General features: G+C 44.7%; 1 protein-coding gene across 1 annotated transcript in view; it reads left to right on the forward strand.

The window, feature by feature from the left end:
* Positions 1-2,240: 2,240 nt before the first annotated feature.
* The window catches only part of PIK3CA (phosphatidylinositol-4,5-bisphosphate 3-kinase catalytic subunit alpha), a 48,666-nt gene continuing 30,708 nt past the window's right edge, over positions 2,241-20,198 (forward strand). Inside the window, exon 1 of the mRNA XM_070753661.1 lies at positions 2,241-2,602. The gene's annotated coding sequence lies outside the window, so the exon portion shown is untranslated. The remainder of the gene's footprint in view (positions 2,603-20,198) is intronic.

Here is a 20,198-nt window from a genome sequence, read left to right on the forward strand (position 1 = left end):
ACAGAAAAACAAACAAACCTTACTGGTAAACGATGTAGACTAACTATAACTTTCACACGATGCCTTAGAAGTATTTGGCTGGCCAGTTCCAATCTTCCTTGTTTAATGATTCATGACAATGTAGTAACAGCCATATTAGTCCCAGTCTAATCCAATTATTTCTAGATTTAATATCAAATCTTTGTTCTAAGCCCTAAGCTAACTATTCCAAAAACTGCCTTTTTCAAAATGACCCTTGTTAATTATTAGTCAGGCACTGTAATTCCTACTTAATTTAACAAGGCATACATTAGAGAGGGGTTTCTATTCTATATTACTATTCTATATTGGCAACCTTAAGTCTTGAAAGACTATGGTATCGTGCTCTGGTAGAACCGCATCTAGTGCAGCTTAAAAGGCCAATCCAAGAGTGACAATCCCTTCCATACTGACCGCAGATCCATGCTGTCCTCTGCCCGGTCCCCGGATTTCGCTGGATTCGGGACTGCTTCTTTGCCTCAGCCAAAATAGAGAAATCATGCTGCGCTTTCTTTAGCTTCCAAGCTAAAGATCAGAAGTCAAGGTTCCCCAGCTGTTATTATAATACAGTGGTACCTCTACCTAAGAACAACTCTACTTATGAATGTTTCTAGATAAGAACCGGCTGTTCAAGATTTTTTTGCCTTTTCTCAAGAGCCATTTTCTACTTACAAACCCGAGCCTCTGAAACTGTAACCGGAAAAGGCAGGGAGAAGCCCCCGTGGGGCCTCTCTAGGAACCTCCTGGGAGGATACAGAGCCGGAAAAGGCAGGGAGAAGCCTCTGTGGGGCCTCTCTAAGTATCTCCTGGGAAAAAATAAGGCCGGAAAATGCGGGGAAAAGCCTCTGTGGGGCCTCTCTAGGAACCTCCTGGGAGGAAACAGAGCCAGAAAAGGCAGGGAGAAGCCTCTGTGGGGTCTCTAGGAACCTCCTGGGAGGAAACAGGGCCAGAAAAGGCAGGGAGAAGTCGTCATGGGGCCTCTCTAGGAATCTCCTGGGAAGAAACGGTGAAAAAGGCAGGGAGAAGCTTCTGTGGGGCCTCTCTAGGAATCTCCTGGGAGGAAACAGGACCTCCATCGTCCCTGTGGTTTCTTTCTTTATTTCTTTATTTATTAGATTTGTATGCCACCCCTCTCCATAGACTTGGTTTCCCCAATCACACACGTTATTTGCTTTTATATTGATTCCTATGGGAACAATTGCTTCTTCTTACCAACTTTTCTACTTAAGAACTTGGTCACCGAATGAATTAAGTTCATAAGTACCATTGTACTATAAAAACAGCAACAACAAAAACAACAGAGTTGGAAGGCACCTTGGAGGTCTTCTAGTCCAACCCCCTGCTTAGGCTACTTCACTACACTTCAGACAGATGGTTATCCACAGGGGTGGGCTACTGCACGGACGGGGTGTGTGTGTGGATGCAGTGGGGTAGCGAAAATGGAGCTCCACCCCAGAGCACCCAATTTGCACTGAAAGATGTTAAAAGAAATTGCAGGGCATCCTGCATAAGCCACACCCACAGTGTGGTAGTAAAAATTTTGGTAGCCCTTCACTGGCTATCCAACATCTGCTTAAAAACTTCCAGTGTTGAAGCATTCACAACTTCTGGAGGCAAGCTGTTCCACTGGTCAACCGTTCTGACTGTCAGGAAATTTATCCTTAATTCAAAGTTGCTTCTCTCCTTGATTAGTTGCCAATACTGTACTGCTATTACCATGTCCCTTTTGCAATATTTTGACAAGCAAAGTCACTGGGGAAGCCAGATTCACTTAGCAATCGGGTTAAGTGCAGTGATTCTCTTAACAACTGGGGCAAAATTCATTTAACGAAAGTCTCACTGAACAACAGAAACTTTGGGCTCGATTGCGGTCGTAAGTCGAGGACTACCTGCACACCATAGTTAAGCAAACGAAGATTTATTACAATGTGCGGGTCGGATTACACTCCCGACATCGCGTTTGCCCACACCACACCTATCAAAACACTGCACTTACGTCACTGAGAGACGCATGCGCTTTTGGAAACCGATCAGTCCCTGTGATCGGATTTCCCCCACCCCTCCCGTTCCCCCTTGCGCGCGGCCTCTCTTCTTTCCCAACGGCCATTTATGGGTCTGCATCCGGGGTCGCCTCTTTTTCGCTTCCTGTTTCGAAGAGGGGGCGGGTCATAGGTGGGTGGGTTTTTTTGTTTGTTTGTAAGGGTGGAGCGAAGGCGGAAGGAAGACCAGAACAGGGGGGGAAAGGGAGCGGGAGGCGGGAAGAAAAGAAAGGGAGGAAAACGCTCCAATGGGAAAGCGAGCCCTCGGCGCTGGCGCGCGTGCGTGGCCGCAGGGCCCCGTCCGCTAAGGAGAGCGCGGAAGCGCGCAAGCGAGAGAGCGCGTGCCCGCGGCTCTGTCAAATACCCAGGGCGGCGTGTGTTGTGTGTGTGAGGGAGAGAGAGCGAGAGCGCGCGCCCGCCGACCCGCCCCCCACGGACCCGCTGGAACCTTCTGAGGAGTGGGCGACCGCGGGCGGCGGCGTCTGAGGGAAACGGGGTGAGAGACTCGCCCCCCCCCCCCCGACGCCTCGGCGAGGCCGGCCAAGGTGAGCAAAACCGGCGAAGTGATGATGGTCCGCAGCCAGGAAGCAAAACCGAGGGCGGGTTGGCGGGTTGGCGGGAGGAGAGGTCTGCAGTGGCGGAAAAGTGGGCTTCGTAGGCTGCCGGGTCCCCCTTCCTCAGCTCGGGAGAACCGGCGACGCTCTTAGCCCGGAGCTTTGGGGCGGGGAGAGGGAGGGGAGAAGCCCGGGCCGGGGGCAGCAGGCAGGGAGTCCCCGGTGGGTCTCCTGGCCCCGGCTAAGCTCTGGCGGTCTCCAGCCTCCCTCGCTTAATTCACTTTATTTGTTTATTATTATTATTATTATTATTAATTCGACTTATATGCCATCCAATCCGGAAGGACTCAAGGCGGCTTACAATAATAATAATACAAATACAAATAGATACAGAACAGTAAAAAGAAGTCGAATATAATCTAAAACTATAAAACCCCATATTAAAAGAAACCCATTAATTATAATGCAGTCATAATCCTATACATACATACCATTCATACAGTGTGGCCCTGTCAGTTGTTAGTTCATGGTCCCCCAGGCCTGCAGGCAAAACCAGGTCTTGTTTGTTTGTTTGTTTTGCCAAGTACGTATTGGTGGTATACAAAGATATAATAATATTTTAATAATAATAATAAATAATAATTTATTAGATTTGTATGCCGCCCCTTTCTGAGGACTTGGAGCAGCTCACATATCATGATACTAGCAAAAGAGAAACAGTAGGACAGGGGACGGAAGGCACTGTGGTGCACTTATGCACGCCCTTATTGTCTCTTTTTATTTTATTGCCTTATCGTCCCCTTTTCACACCTGCTGAAAAAAACGAAAGCCATTTTTCAGCTTTTAAAAAACAAATCTGCATGTGGTTCCCCCAAGGAGTTACAAGTAGTCCTCAACTTACAACACCATATTTAGTAACCATTCAAAGTTACAGCTGCACTGGGGTGGGGGAACAACGAGTTTCGACCTTGTTTCACACTTATGAAAGCATCCCCAGAGTCACATGATTTTATGTTTGGATGTTGGATTTGCATTTATGAAGTGTCCCCGGGGTCATGTGATTCCCCTCTTTGCGACCTTCCCACAAGCAAAGTCAACAGTGAAGCCGGATTCACTTTTAACAGCGGTGTTGCTGATTTAATAAATACTGCGGTGATTTACTTAAGGAGTGTGGTGAGAAAAGTTTGTATAATGTGGAAGAACTCACTTAACAAATTTCTCTCTTGACCACATAAATGTGGAGCTCAGTTGTGGTCGTAAGTTGAGGGCTACCTTTATATAGCTGTGGCTGGGAAACCTCATCTGCACCCCACATAGGAACTGTTGCTCTCTGCTCATCCTGTGTATAGTTTATTACATTTTCATTCCATCTTGTTTTCAAGATGCTTGGGGGTTTTCTTGCTGGCCTTCTTGCAATATTTCTCTGAAAGCGAGCTTTCCCATGGACTTGTTTTAAAAGGTCTGTAAAAAGGAGTTAGGCTGAGGTTTCCAAACTTTGTGGTATGCTACTATGTCTCCCGAAAGCAGCAAACAAATGTGTGTGCCGCTCCTATGAATATTAATGATTTTATTGACTTATGTTCAGCAAGAAGCAAGCATGCCACTTACTTTTATGAGTGGTTTTGTTTATGGTGTTTCAGTCAATTTATAGGGCTGTCCATCTTATGACCACAACTCTGGCTGGCTAATCTAAAATTGAAATTCAATAGAAAAAGAACAATAACAATAAATATACAAAGAGGGGTAGCTGAGGGAAACAGCACTCAGTATAATTTGTATAATGCAATAAGTGTCTTTCAGCCATCTCTAAAATGATCCCTTCAAAATATGTTAACCTTTCAAGTCCCATAATACCTGGGTAATGTGGCTACAGACTGAGAATTGTAGGAGTTGATCCAGTCCCATCCAGAGTGTCACATTAGAGAAGACTATCCTATTTGGGATTACAAAATATCAGTGGAAGATTAGGATCCAGTAAACATGTAGTACAGTGATCCCCCGAGTTTCGCGATCTCGATCTTTGCGAAACGCTATATCGCGATTTTTTTCACCCGATGACGTCACTCCCTTCCTTTCTCATCTTTCTTTCTCTCTCTCTTTCTCTATCTTGCTTCTTCCTCTCTCACACTCTCTTCCTCCCTCTCTCATCTCTTTCTTTCCTTCTCTCTCTTTCTCTATCTCTCCCCCTCTTGCTCTCGAGCGGCGGGCGGCACCCAGGGAAGGTTCCTTCGGCCGCCCACCAGCTGATCTGCTCGGCAGCGCAGTAGCAGCGAGGAGCCGAAGATGGGGTTTCCCCTTTGCGTGGGCAACGGGGAAACCCCATCTTCGGCTCCTCGCTGCTACTGTGCTGCCGAGCAGATCAGCTGTGGCGGCCGGACAAGCGGCGGGAGGAAAAGCGGCGGGCGGACAAGCGGACAAGCGGCGGGCGGAAAAGCGGCGGGCGGAAAAGCGGCGGCCGGACAAGCGGAAAAGCGGCGGACAAGCGGGCAGGCAGGCGGCTCCTCAGCTGCTGGGTCTTCCCAGGTGCGGAAGTAAAAACACCATCTGCGCATGCGCGGCCATGGAAAAAGGGGCGCGCATGCACAGATGGTGTTTTTACTTCTGCACCACTACATCCCGAAAAATCGATTATCGCGAGGGGTCTTGGAACGGAACCCTCGCGATAATAGAGGGATCACTGTACAGTAGTCCCTCGCTATACCGCGCTTCACCTACTGCGGCTTCACTTCATCGCGGGTTTTCAAGAAATATTAATGAGAAAAATCATTTGCGGATCTTCGCTGGTTCGCGGGTTTTTGAGGAAGTCGATCGGCAGATTTAAACAGCCCGCCGAACTCGATCGGCAGGTTTTTCAAAAAAAATATATCTAAAATGTTAAATACTGTATTTAAATACTGTATCTAAAATAAATACTGTGTGGGAAGGGTTTATAAACACTTAAAACAATGAAAACTCACCAAACAATTACAATATAAATACTTAAATAAGTACTATCAGTCGATAAATTCCCCATCGCGGATTTCACCTATCGCGGCCGGGACTGGAACGTAACACCAGCGATAGGTGAGGGACTACTGTAGTCAAATTATAGACATTAACTCCATCTCCCAGATCTCTTATATATCAATAAAAGTAGATACAGCAGGGCAAATTTCTAAAATAAAAAGAATAAAAATACTGAACTTCATTATCACATTTCTACAAAGAATGCTGCAAAGAATATAGCACTACACTCTGCTGTAACTGTGCCAATATTTGTTAGAATAGTTGGTTCCAATATTGCCGGCTGATGATAGTATGTCATTAAACCCTGAAAATGTGAAATGCTGAAATCAGGCTTTTGGCCATTTCTTTTACATTAATAATTCCTGTCTGTTAAATACTTTAAAACTGTCATAATAACCGTTAGTTTGTGAACTCTTAGTTATCTATGTTTCTTGCAGCAGTCTAGTGGTTGTCTTGTTTTTTAAACTCACCACCAATAATTCTGTATATCTAGTAATATGATAATATCTATCTCTCATCAACAGACATTAATGCTGTTTTGCTTTCTTCCCATATCACTGTTTCCCAGCTTGCACAATATTAGAGACAACTTCTATAGGAAAGCCAAAAGGGTGGTGGGAACTTTAAGGTAAAAGTTTATGATGCAATAAATATCTTTCAGCCTTCCCTAAAATGATCCCTTCAAAATACTGTATATTAGAAACATAGAAGTCTGACGGCAGAAAAAGACCTCATGATCCATCTAGTCTGCTCTTATACTATTTTCTGTATTTTATCTTAGGATGGATATATGTTTCTCCCAGGCATGTTTAAATTCAGTTACTGTGGATTTATCTACCACGTCTGCTGGAAGTTTGTTCCAAGCATCTACTACTCTTTCAGTAAAATAATATTTTCTCATGTTGCTTTTGAGCTTTCCCCCAACTAACTTCAGATTGTGTCCCCTTGTTCTTGTGTTCACTTTCCTATTAAAAACACTTCCCTCCTGAACCTTATTTAACCCTTTAATATATTTAAATGTTTCGATCATGTCCCCCCTTTTCCTTCTGTCCTCCAGACTATACAGATTGAGTTCATGAAGTCTTTCCTGATACGTTTTATGCTTAAGACCTTCCATCATTCTTGTAACCCGTCTTTGGACCCGTTCAATTTTGTCAATATCTTTTTGTAGGTGAGGTCTCCAGAACTGAACACAGTATTCCAAATGTGGTCTCAATATTAATCTTTCAAGTCCCATAATACCTGGGTAATGTGGCTGCAGACTGAGAATTATGGGAGTTGATCCAGTCCCATCGAGAGTGTCACATTAGAGAAGAGTATCCAGGGATGGGCTCCTGTATGGACGGGGAGGGGGGACGGGGGGGGAGAACAAAGTGGGGTAGCAAAAATGGAACTCCACCCCAGAGCACTGAAAGATGTTGAAAGAAAATGCAGGGTGTCCTGCATACGCCACGCCACGCCCACAATGTGGTAGTAAAAGGTTTGGTAGCCCTTCACTGAAAGTATCCTATTTGGAATTACAAAATATCAGTGGAAGATTATGATCCAGTAAACATGTAGCAGTCAAATTATAGACACATTAACGCAAGAGCACAGCTTAGTTTTCCACAGGGCTGTGGTCAAGCCTTCCTTTTGTTTATTCCTCCGTGCTGTCTCATACAAGATTTTTGATGTTTATTTGTATTCTGCCTTTATTATTTTTACAAATAACTCAAGGTGGAAAACCTATCCAACATACTTCATCTTCCTATTTTTCAATATGAATGTGTTTCCTCCTCACCAAATATGATTGGGGACGGCAAGACTGTCAGTCTCTATTTCTTTACCTACACTCTGCCATGGGATAGCCTCCTTGTTTTCCTGTTTCCTGGATCTTCTATTTCTATGGGCTGTTCCTCCCCAATCCTGTTTTTGTACCTTTTCCTCTTCTTCTCAGGATTGTCATGTTTATACCCTTTACACTCTATGTTTCCTTTTTACAAAAGCAGTTGTAATAGAAACACCCCTCCCCCAATTTTTTTAAGCTATGTGGAATATAATTTACCTGGCTGTCTAGTTAATACAGTTGGGCGAAACAGTAAAAACTGGAACATTGCAAATATTGTTTATTCATAAGTACAATTTTCAATAACAACAATCTGTCCCTTGCCATTTACAGTGTTTCCATTTGCGTAAACAAACCTGAGTAATCTCAGTCAGACTAGTAGGAGAAAAATGTAGTTGATTACACCTTGCTCCATTTATTATTGCAGCAGTCTGGAATTCATTCTTGTGATTAACATAAGATGAGAGTAATATGGTTTCCATAAACACCGAGAGCTGCTTCTTATGTAAATATTGACTTGAAAAACACATTTAGAAAGGCTTTAAAAAGAAGATATCACATATCAAAGGCAAACCTTATCAATGAATGCATTTATAAATAGCTCAGAACCAAATTCCTTCCCATTCTTAAATTAAATCATTAAATATATTCATGCTACCTGAAAAAATAAATTGTACCTTTTTACTATAAGAGCCATAGTGGTGTAGTGGGTAGAATACACTATTGCAGGCTAACTCAGCCCACTGGCAGGAGTTTGATCCTGACCGGCTGAACGTTGACTCAGCCTTCTGTCCTTCTGAGATTGGTAAAATGAGGAGCCAGATTGTTGGGGGCAATATGCTGACTTTGTAAACCATTTAGAGAGAACTGTAAAGCACTACGAAGTGGTATATAAGTCTAAATGCTATTTCTATTGAATATTTAATATTGTTGCATAACTCAGGTCCTGGCACTGGAGGAAAATCTCTTTACAGTTATTTTATTGACCTACTAGCTGAATACCTATGCTCCACTACGAAACAATGTGATTGGGCTTGATAATTCGACATTTACAGCTTGAAAATTAATGACTAGTTACGATCAGCCTTTTCTCTCCTCAGGTTTGCCACACAGAGGCCTCTTCTCTCCTCAGACTGGCCCCATTGATCATCTCCTGTCCCCTTCTCTCCCTCAGGCTTGCCTCACAGAGACCTTTCCTCTCCTATGTCTCTTCTATCTCTCAGGTTTGCCTCACAGGGGCCTCTCCTATCTTATCCCCTTCTCTCCCTCTGGCTTGCCCCATTGATCCTCTTCAAACTCCCAGGCCGCAGGCTGGATGAGTCATACACTGGCCATGCCCATGTGGCAGTTGGAACAGAGTTCTTTCAAGGTGGAGAGGGGGAATAGAATATCTAACTGCTTAGCATCAGAGTGTGTTAATAATAATGTAAGAAATACTAATGATCTAATGGTCATTTAAAAAATTAATTCTTAGCGAGCACCAGGTGAAATTCAAAATGTTTCCCTCCTGGTTCTGTGGGTGTGGCTTGGTGGGCATGTCAGGAGAAGGATACTGCAAAATCCCCATTCCTTCTCCACTCCCGGGAGAAGGATATTACAAAATCTCCATTCCCACCCCACTCAGGGCAACCAGAGGTAGTACTTGTCGATTCTCCAAACTACTCAAAATTTCTGTTACCGGTTCTCCAGAACCTGCTGAATTTTACCCCTAGAAGCCAAAGAGGAACATACATGACAAATTTCAAAGTTTTAGGCTTTACGGTTCTGGAGATTTCATGATTCTGTGGGAGTGTTTTTTGCATTTATATATGCAAAAACTTTGAAATTTGGCATGTACAGTGATACCTCATCTTACAAAACCCTCGTCATACAAACTTTTTGAGATTTCGGGTTTAAGATTTTTTTGCCTCTTCTTCAAAACTATTTTCACCTTACAAACCCAAGCCGCCGCTGCTGGGATGCCCCGCCTCTAGACTTCCGTTGCCAGCGAAGCGCCTGTTTTTGCACTGCTGGGATACCCCTGAGTCTCCCCTCCATGGGAAACCCCATCTCCGGACCTCCGATGCTGCAGGGGAATCCCAGCAGCGCAAAAACAGGCGCTTCGCTGGCAACGGAAGTCCGGAGGTGGGGTTACCCAGCAAGGGGAGCCTCAGCGAAATCGCAGCATCACAAAAACACGGAAGTCCGGAGATGGGGTTTCATTTTGTGGCTTTGCTAATCTGTTGCATAGTAACAGTGGCATTATTAGAATCTGGCTCTTCCAAACCATACAAAGAACTGCATGTTAAAATACTGATAATTCTCCGTACTGAAGGAGCGGGTCCAGCAGTCACATGGGTTGCTCATGTCCAATCCGGTGGAACTGAGCCTAGTATTAAAAAAGCTTGCCGGATCCGCCCCTTCCCCAGAATTCGCTCAGTTCGCATATCCTGCGGTTGTATTGTGATAGCTCGTTCAACATTCTAACACCTTCCCTTCGATCTTTTCCTTCAAAAAGTAGCAAGATTTATTGTCTTTTATTATTTACTTGCACTAATTGCGCCAGCCGTTTAAAAGAAAAAAAGAAAAAAAGCGGCTAGGCTTATTTCCTTGGGAGAAGTTGCGGTTTCGTTTTCCCCCGGCGGTTTTGCCGGTTACGATTCCTGCGGCCGCTTGTGGATTCTTCTAATCCTTTGGCCTGGAGGTCCTGGTGCAAGTATTTACCAATTGAATTATTGATTATTATTGTATACAAAAATATTTAAGGGCTTAAGAAATACCTCCTGCGGAGTGAGACGCCTTCTAGTCTCCTGGACTTAGTCGATCGCTTCCCCTTTAAGAAATTTTACGCAGCGATCTTTTTCGGCGCGAAGGCCTTCGCGCCCTTTTTAAATCTAGGCCTCTCGTGTTGGCCCCCTGCCAGCCGTGTAGGCCTCAGTCCACCGCGTGGATCCCGGAGCGGGCCTTGGGGGTCCCAGGCTAAATTCTCCACCGGCTAAGCCTCCAACCAGAGTGCCTTGGTTTACTTAATTATAAAGTTTAGGGAGGCTGGCCCCGCTGGGTTTGGGGGGCACGAACTCTGGGTTTGCCCAGATTGTCCTCAAGTTTCAGCAGCTTCGAGGCCTCGAAGCAGGATCCTTTCCTCTTGGGAAGTCCTTGAAATTCTTCTCCTTATTATTCAGTTATTGGCTCAGCCTTGTCTTCTGTTAATTGTCAGACTATGGCTACTTTTCCCAAGAGAGGCACAACTAAAGGTCCCAGAGAGGCCAGGCCTACAGGCGATGAAATTACTAGTATCCCCCAGGCCTCTTCCTCCTCTTCTCCAGGGGCCCGCCCCCCGACCAAGGTCACCAGGGCCGAGAAGAGAAGGGACCTAGCCCTACAAAAAATCCATGACAAATCAGCAAAACGTTTGAAAGTGCAGGCCCAAGTAATCAGTAGTCAAGACCCCCCAGAGGCTTCTAGTCTGCCTCCTTCTGGGGTCCCTGTGTTATCTCTGGATGAGCCAAACCTAGACAGACCCCAACCTAACCTATGGGGCATAGGTCCAGAGGAACCAGATATTATTGAAGATTCCCCCCAGCCAGGATCCTCCCAGGCCTTTAGGGATTCTTCTGCCATTTCTGCTGACATTTCCAGTTTACCTCCTGAGTTCCAGTCTATTTTTGCTGTGTTGTCCAAAGCCATTGATGCCAAACTCTCCACCATCAATGAGCTTCCCTTACCTCTTCCTCCTTCTCGCTCCTCCCGCCCCTTGGGTTCTCCCCCAGCGGTCAGAGCTCCTATTCAGGATGATTCAGATTCCTCCCAGGATGAATATGAGGATATAGAGGATGATGAGGATGCCTTTCAAGGCCTATCAGATGATGAGGAATCCCAAATAAAGGTTCCTCCTCCTATTACTATTTTTCCTTCTCAATTATTCAAATCTCTCCTCCTCAAAGCTAGAATTTCTACGGGATTAGCGGCCCAGGAGAAACAAGCCTCCACTTCCACTGATCCCCCGGAGGAGAATTTACCTTACTTCACAGAGGAACAGGAGGATAACGAGGTAATCCCTATGCCTAAGTTGTTTAAAGATGCTTTACTCAAACAGTGGGAATTTCCAGCCTCTGGCCTTAATCCCTCCACCAAGGACAGAAGTTGTACAAACTTTCCTCTTCCTATGAAGAGCTTCTATCCTTTCCCAAACCGGATGAACCTGTCAAGATTCTTCACTCGGCAGCGGCTGTGCCAGGCGAGGCGGAGGAAGTCCTCCGCCCAGAGGACAAGCGCATTGAGCAAATGCTCAAAAGAGGATTCACCGCTGATTCCTGGGCCACTAAAAGCTCTGCAGCGGCTTCCTTTTTCTCCAGAGCCATGCTGCTGTGGCTTCGCCAACTTCAACAGCATATTCCTCCCGATGACCTGAGAGGTCAACAAGACTTCAACAAGGTTTTTGCAGCTGCCCAGTACGTGGCTGATGCCACCTTGCAATCTACTAGGTTTTCTGCTAAGGCTATTGCAGCTTCTACTACGGCAAGAAGACTCCTATGGATTCGCCCTTGGCAAGCGGGAGTTCGCCAAAAGTGGCAGTTATCCCAGGGTCCCTTAAAGCGCGACCTTCTCTTCGGTGATCTTCTGGATCCACTCCTCACGGAAACCACGGACAAGAAGAAAGTTTTGGGTCCAACCACAAAAAAGGCTACCAAAACGCAGTCCTTTCGTCGCCCAGGGCGCCAGCAAGATCAAGCGGCTTCCTACCAGAGAGCTCCAGGTCAGTATTCCCCCCGCTTTCGTTCCCAAGGTAGGAACTCCAGGGGTAGAGGGTTTCGCTTCCAAAGGGGAGCTTCCTCTAACAGGGCTTCAAAGAAACCTAGATGGTAATCTTACCTCCATTCCCATAGGGGGTCGCCTAGCTCATTTCGCCTCTAATTGGCGTCTCACCTCCAAGGACCCTTGGGTCATTGACACTGTTCAAACAGGCCTTCTTCTAGAATTTATTTCTCCTCCCCCTAAACGTTTTATTTCCTGCCCTTCTCCCAGGTCATCCTCAGATTGTAACCGTATGGAGGAGGCCATTTCTCATCTATTGTCCATCAGAGCCTTTCAACCGGTCCCTTCCGGTCAGAAGGGCCTAGGTTTTTACTCCATCCTATTTATGGTTCCAAAGTCCTCCGGAGGTTGGAGAGCTATTTTGGATTTAAAGAAACTAAATTTATTCATCAAATATAGGAAGTTTAAGATGCACTCCTTGTCTTCTATTTTGGCCGCCATTCACTCGGGAGATTTCATGGTCTCCTTAGACCTCACTGAGGCCTACCTTCACATTCCTATAGCCAAATGCCACAGAAAATTTTTACGTTTTTCCTTTCAAGGCAGGCATTTCCAGTATAGGGCGATGCCATTTGGCCTTTCCTCGGCCCCTCGGGTCTTTACAAAGCTCTTGGGCTCCCTGGCGGCCTATATCAGGGCGTTTCCCATCCACATTTTATGTTATCTTGATGATATTTTAATTCATGGGAACTCCCTAGAGAAAGTGAAAACAGACCTTTCTGTCACCATGTCAGTCCTTCAGGACCATGGATTTTCCATCAACTTTGATAAGAGCCACCTCCAACCCTCCACATCCATTTCTCACCTGGGATCCATTATTGATTCAGAATCCTCCCAGGTTTTTCTCTCTCCCGAGAGAAAACTCAGTATAGTGGAGTTAATTTCTAACATTTTATCTAATTCTTCAGTTTCCATAGTCACTCTATCTTCCCTTTTGGGGAAGATGGTGTCATGCATAGGCATCATTCCCTGGGCTCGCCTTCATGCTAGGGAACTCCAGTGGCTCCTGTTACCTTTTCAGAGATCAGGGCACAGCAACTCAAATCGACGCATTGTCATCCCACTGAGTGTTCGCAGATCCTTCAAGTGGTGGAAGTCTCCGGCCATGGACAGAGGATCCCCGTTCAGGTGCCCGGATCAATTTGTCATCACCACAGATGCCAGTCTATCGGGATGGGGCGCCCACGCCCAGGGGATGATAGCCCAGGGCACGTGGTCCCCGGAGGAAGCTTCCAGGCCAATCAATTGGCTAGAGTTAAGAGCCGTTTCCCTGGCTCTGAAGCATTTCTCTCCTCGCATTCCCAACCGGCACGTTCTCATTCTCACCGACAACATTGCCACGAAAAGCCACATTTGCAGACAGGGGGGCACGAGATCCAAGGCTCTCATGAGGGAGGCCCTCAAGCTGGGCCTTTGGGCGGAAAAACATCTCCAGTCGCTCCTAGCCGATCACATCTCGGGGAGTCTCAACGTCCAGGCGGATTGGCTATCCCGGGCAACGATAGACCCAGGAGAATGGAACCTCCATCAAGACCTGTTCCATCAAATCACCCTCAGATTCGGCCTACCAATTCTGGATCTCTTCGCGACCAATGCGAACGCCCAACTCCCTCGCTTCTATTCCAGATTTCCATCCCCGGGAGCGGAAGCAATCAATGCCCTCCGGAGTCCATGGCCTCCAGGCCTACTCTACGCATTTCCTCCAATTCCAATCCTCCCGGACGTGATTCACAAGGTCCTCACCGAGAGGGCCCGAGTAATCCTAATCGCCCCTCACTGGCCCCGCCGGCCCTGGTTCGCGGATCTCCAACAGCTGTCCGTTCAGGACCCTTGGCGACTCCCCGTTTCGGGGGATATGCTGCGGCAGGGGGCCTCCTTCCATCCAGACCCGGAGTGGTTCCACCTCACCGCCTGGCTGTTATCAGGAGAGATTTAGAGCTGCGTGGTCATGACCCCGATTCAGTGGAGGTCATTTTAAAAGCCAGAAGGGGTTCGACCAATCGAATCTACGACCACACGTGGTCCAAGTTTCACCAGTGGTGTCTACAGGAAGGTCTCTCCCCTCTGTGCATCCCCATACACAGAATAATTTCCTTCCTTATGCAAGGCTTCCATAAAGGACTTTCCACCAGCACCCTCCGGCGTCATCTGGCAGCCATTTCATCTGTCCTAGGAGGTCCCCGCAGACAGCCTCTCCGATCCTTCCCTGAAGTTCAGGAATTCCTCAAGGGCATAGCCAACCTCAGACCTTCCAAGGTCCACAGGTACCCATCATGGGATTTGCCACGGGTTCTCCATTCCCTCACGCAGGCACCATACGAACCCCTAAAATCGGCGTCCCTCAGGTACCTATCCTTTAAGGTAGCATTCCTGGTGGCTATTACCTCTGCTCGACGCATTTCGGAGCTGGCTGCCCTCTCAATCAGGCAGGACCTTTGCCAATTCCATCAGGACAAGGTAGTCTTGCGACTGGACCCCACCTTCTTACCCAAGGTCAGTTCCATGTTCCACAGATCTCAGGATATTGTCCTACCTTCCTTCTGCCTCCAACGAGACCATCCCTTGGCAATTAGATGGCATACCCTGGATCTCACCAGAGCGCTGAGAATCTATATCCAACGCACAGGACCCTTTCGGAGGTCAGAAGCACTTTTTGTAGCCTATCATCCCAGAGTCATGGGGGCCAAAGTGTCTTCAACAGTAATAGGCCGTTGGATCAGAGGGACTATATCTAAGGCCTATGAGTCGGCCTCCCTCTCAGTTCCAAGGAACATCACAGCGCATTCCACCAGGAGCGCAGCCACCTCGGCCGCTTGGGCGACTCAAGCCCCGTTGGAGGAGGTCTGCAAAGCAGCCACTTGGGCCTCGCCAAATTCCTTCATCAGGCACTACAAGATTGATTCTTACGCTTCAGCGGACGCTGCCTTCGGCAGAAGGGTACTCCAATCCGTTATCTCACACGATAGCAAGCTAATCCCACCCTAGGGACCATCTATTGGGTATGTCCCATGTGACTGCTGGACCCGCTCCTTCAGTACGGAGAATAGGCGTTGATTGCTTACCTGAACGCCTCTTCTCGTACGGTGAGCGGGTACAGCAGTCACTTCCCGCCCTTGTATGTGTCTTCCTTACCTTTCTATATCTTTCTTCCTCTAACAATGAGAGTTGAACACTACAGAGCTTCACAACTGAGCCTAGTCTATGGATTCGCGAATTCTGGGGAAGGGGCGGATCCGGCAAGCTTTTTTAATACTAGGCTCAGTTCCACCGGATTGGACATGAGCAACCCATGTGACTGCTGTACCCGCTCACCGTACGAGAAGAGGCGTTCAGGTAAGCAATCAACGCCTATTCTACAGCTAAATTACAACATTATTTCTAAAAATGTACTGCGTTCAAGAAATGCCTGTAAACATGTTTCAGTAAGTATGAGACAGGATAATTTATTTCACATAGTAAAATAGAGCTGATGTTTACTCACCATGTTTTCTGAGGTAGATTTACATTACCTTATAAATACAACACTATAACTTTATCAAATACAGATGTGTAGTCACCTGGAAGCATAAAGGGCAGTTAAGAGTGATGATAATACTCCTGAAAAATGTCCAATTAAATTTTCTTTTAATTTTTGTATTGTTTTAATTGTTGATTTACTAATCACCACCCCCTCCACCCCCAAACAGCTACTGGTAGAGTTGGATTAGACAGGAGTGGTAGGGGAAGTGGACAATTTCTCTCCCAAGTGAAGGAAGAAACTATGTCCCTTCTCTTTGGTAATGGAAATTGCCACCTAGAACAGATGTGACCTAATCTGAGAAAAGGGGACATTAAGATCTGTCTTTTGTTGTGGTCAGACCATTCTTCCATTGCTGTGGAACTTCCAGAAGTACTAGCCCAACTGATCTGCCGATTGTAGGGATCTAATACATCTGCTTAGTTTTCACAGGGCATCTGGATTGTTTCATTAGCAACTGATGACAGTAAAATTGCAATTTTCCTAAACACATTCACAACTGGACATTGTTAACATAATTAAGGGCTTTTCTGTAATCATTGAAGCATATCCTGACTTTTACTTGGTACTCTGGCTTTCTCAGCATCATCAGTAATACTTCTTGTTCCTCAGCCAGTTTGAACACCTGGCTTTCCATTTATTTGTTCATTTGTTTATATTTCATACTTCTTCACCAACCCATCTCCCTCAGAAAAGAGCTCTGGGTGGTGTACAATCTTACTTTCCATATTGGGCTGTGATCTGCAATCGATGATCCTAAGCATTATTTTGATGGCATGCAAAATTAACAATATTGTACCAAATGTACCATGGTTTTCACACTTTGTGAAGTCTTTTTTGTCTGATACTGATACATATATAAACTGATCTCTTGAATCTTTTGGCAAATGTGCCCTCCTTCAGCTTTATTAGAATTGTTTGATTAGAACGTTCACTGTTTCTTTTTCTTTTATTGCTTATTATATTTCTGTAGATATTCTATAAATTCCTGTATTCTTCCAACTTATAATGATTAGAACTGAACCATAACTTCATATTCTAGTGCTAACGGACCTTATAAAACGGGAATATTTTTTCTACTATTTGTATGTTAACATTTCTACTGTACACAATGTAATATCATCTTTCTTTGATCTACTTAGAATCTGTCCATTAGCATCCATTAAGGGAGCCAGTTTGGTGTAGTGGTTAAAGCTTCAGACTAGAAACCAGGAGACCATGAATTCTAGTCCAGCGTTTCATATAAAAATGTAGGGACTTGTCCAGGGACAGTCATCAGAAGTCAACATTGACTTGAAAGTATGTATGCACATGTATTCACATACATACATATGTACACACACACTACCATCCTTTAGCTTATTAATTCAGAGTTGGAATCTCATTTAGTTTTGGGGGATGTTTTGGAAGACTCATCTTTTTTGTGTCCGTTTCACTCTTCCATGTCTTTAATGCTGCTTCTTGTCTCTTATAATAGCTCTATGAAATTTTAAAATTTCTTTTTAGAGGTCATCATATTTCTTGATGTTTGCTTCTCTTGTTAACAATTTCTACCATTTGATCTGAGATTTATTTTGTGTTCTTGTGTTTCTGTAGCTTTTGTTTCATATTCATCCCTAACTATTCTCCAAGGCACTTGAGGGTAAAACAAGAAGCAATGGGTGGAAACTAATCAAGGAGAGAAGCAACTTAGAACTAAGGAGAAATTTCCTGCCAGTTAGAACAATTAATCAGTGCAACAGCTTGCCTCCAGAAATTGTGAATACTCCAACGATGGAAGTTTTTAAGAAGATGATGAATAACCATTTGTCTGAAATAGTATAGGGTTTCCTTTCCAAAGCAGGGGTTGGACTAGATTAGAAGACTTCCAAGGTCCCTTCCAACTCTGTTGTTGTTGTTGTTGTTGCTTCATTACACAGTTCTCTGGTTGCCTGTCAATGGATTTTCCCAATGTTCTCTTTGAACATGCTAGGTATGCAATGAAATTCATATACATTAGTTGACTCGGAACTTGCACATGAACTGTTCCCCTGCCAAATCCTGGTAAGCCCTTTGCTGTAAAAACTCTGTTTTCTATTCCATTGTATAGTATAATACAGCTGATTTTATTTCTTTATAAGTCTTCTGGTGATGGTACATGTGGAAGATTGTAAATGTTGTGGCAGACTATATTAGCAATAAAGAGATAACTGGATTGGCAGAAATTAAGTCATCTCCGTGTTTCATTTCCAATGCCATACAATCCAACTAGGTTTTCCTCTTAATATTTTCAGCTTAAGCATCCTGATTGTCAACCACAAGCAGCACAACCTGCTTGAAAGTTCTGTTGAACATGATTGAACTTGAAAATCATCAACCTGTTTTTTTATTCCACATCAGCGATTGGACCATAAACTTGGATAATCAACCTATTAATGGGTTTTCCAAGAGGTCAACTGATGATATTCATTCATTGAATGCATTGTGTCCAAGCGCTGTCTTGCTTTACCTTTCCTGACTATAAAATCAGTCATCTTCCTCCTCCTTTTATGTGTATGTGTGTGTGTGTGTTCTAAGTAATAAATAGTTCTTTCAGTCACATTCTTACCAAAAGTATCCAATTCCAGCCCTTTTCAATTTACTGATGACTGTCAACATGTGGCCAGTTCATTTCATTTTTCAGTATGTTATGCTTTCCCATGTCATACTTCTTATTTTCCATGTTTCCGCTATAAATCTGTTTTTGTACCTTTGAAACGTTTTTTCCTGCATTGCAACAGCAGCCACAGGCCCTGAAGGCTTTATTAACAACTCTGGAAGAACCTCTGCTCTTCCGCAATAGTATGTTGAATGCTATCCAAACTGTGGAGTTCATTGTCCACTATATTTTCAATCACGTTAATCCATACAATTTTCTTGATAAAGTACAGGATTGGACTACAGATGCTCCTCATTTAGGGATCACAATTAGGATCAGGAATTTGCTCACTGAGTGAAGTGGTTGCCGAGTGAAACTATGACTGTGCTTAGTGATCTCAGTTTTCCTTTCTTCTATAGATCTGCAAAGGTTGTAGATGTGATTGGTTATAAAGTTATTTTGTCATCCCCATTGCAGCTATGAACAGTCATTAAACAAGGCAGTTACTAAACAAGGACTGTCTGTACCATTACCTTCTCCCATACACATAAAACAATTCCTTTGCTATTGGCACTAAGATGATTTTCCAACACCAACTTTCTGTATAACCCTCTGCTTGCTTTATCTGAACAGCTGGGGTGACTTTAACATATTGGTGATCCTGTTGAGCTTATATAAACTCCCAACATTTTTCACTCATCCCTCTTGGAAGTTTCTCCCCACCTCCACAATAAGGCCAGATAGCGGATGGGATATTCTTACAGAGAAAAAGAGCTAGTATTTTCAGTGCATCCTAGGACAGACTAATTACAATCCCATCTATGATAGCCATCCTGTATATTGCATGTTTTGTGTTGCTGTCTCTATTGATGTGGGTTATTATTATATTTTTCATTATACAGAGGTACCTTGTCTTATGAACTTAATTCCCTCCATGATGAGGTTCGTAAGTAGAAAAGTTTGTAAGATGAAACAATGTTTCCCATAGAAATCAATGTAAAAGCAAATAATGCATACAATCTCAAAACTCACCCCTTTTGCCTTGCACCGTTGGGAATCCCCACCTCCAGACTTCCATTGCCAGCTGAAATGCCCGTTCTTGCGCTGCTGGGATTCCCCTGAGGCTCCACTCACTAGGAAACCCCACCTCCAGACTTCCGTTGCCAGCTGAAGCGCCCATTCTTGCGCTGCTGGGATTTCCCTGAGGCTCCCCTCGCTGGTATTCAAAGCAGCGCCAGCAAAAATGAAGGGAATCCCAGCGAGGGGAGCCTCAGGAAAATCCCAGCAGCGCAAGAACGGGCACTTTGGCTGGCAACGGAAGTCTGGAGGTGGTGATTCCCAGCGAAAGGAGGGTCACGGGAATCCCAGCGCTTTGGCTGGCAATGGAAGACCAGAGGCGGGGCATCTCAGTGGTGGCGGCTTGGGTTCATAAGGTGAAAATAGTTCGGAAGAAGAGGCAAAAAACCCTTAAACACCGGGTTCCTATCTTGAAAGGTTTGTTAGAAGAGGCCTTCGTAAGACGAGGTACCACTGTAGTCTAATTTTGGAATCCTTTTCTGAGCTTCACATAATGTTGCTTAATCAAAAAATAATATGTTGTTTTACATGTGCATAGTTTGTACTTTTAATATGGTGATATTTCATTAAGTAATTTATTGTAAAAGTGTCTATACATTCTTACATATCAAATTAATCTTATGTGTCATTACAGAAGAGGCACTAAGGAAGGAATTACAAATCCTAGGGTAATATGAAAGAAATATGAAAGTCAGCTCAGTCTCTGAAATTTGTTTTTTTTTAAAACTACAGAAAACAAAAGTGACGAGTT

The sequence above is a fragment of the Erythrolamprus reginae genome, chromosome 5 (genome assembly GCF_031021105.1).
Source record: "Erythrolamprus reginae isolate rEryReg1 chromosome 5, rEryReg1.hap1, whole genome shotgun sequence".
Classification (NCBI taxonomy): domain Eukaryota; kingdom Metazoa; phylum Chordata; class Lepidosauria; order Squamata; family Dipsadidae; genus Erythrolamprus; species Erythrolamprus reginae.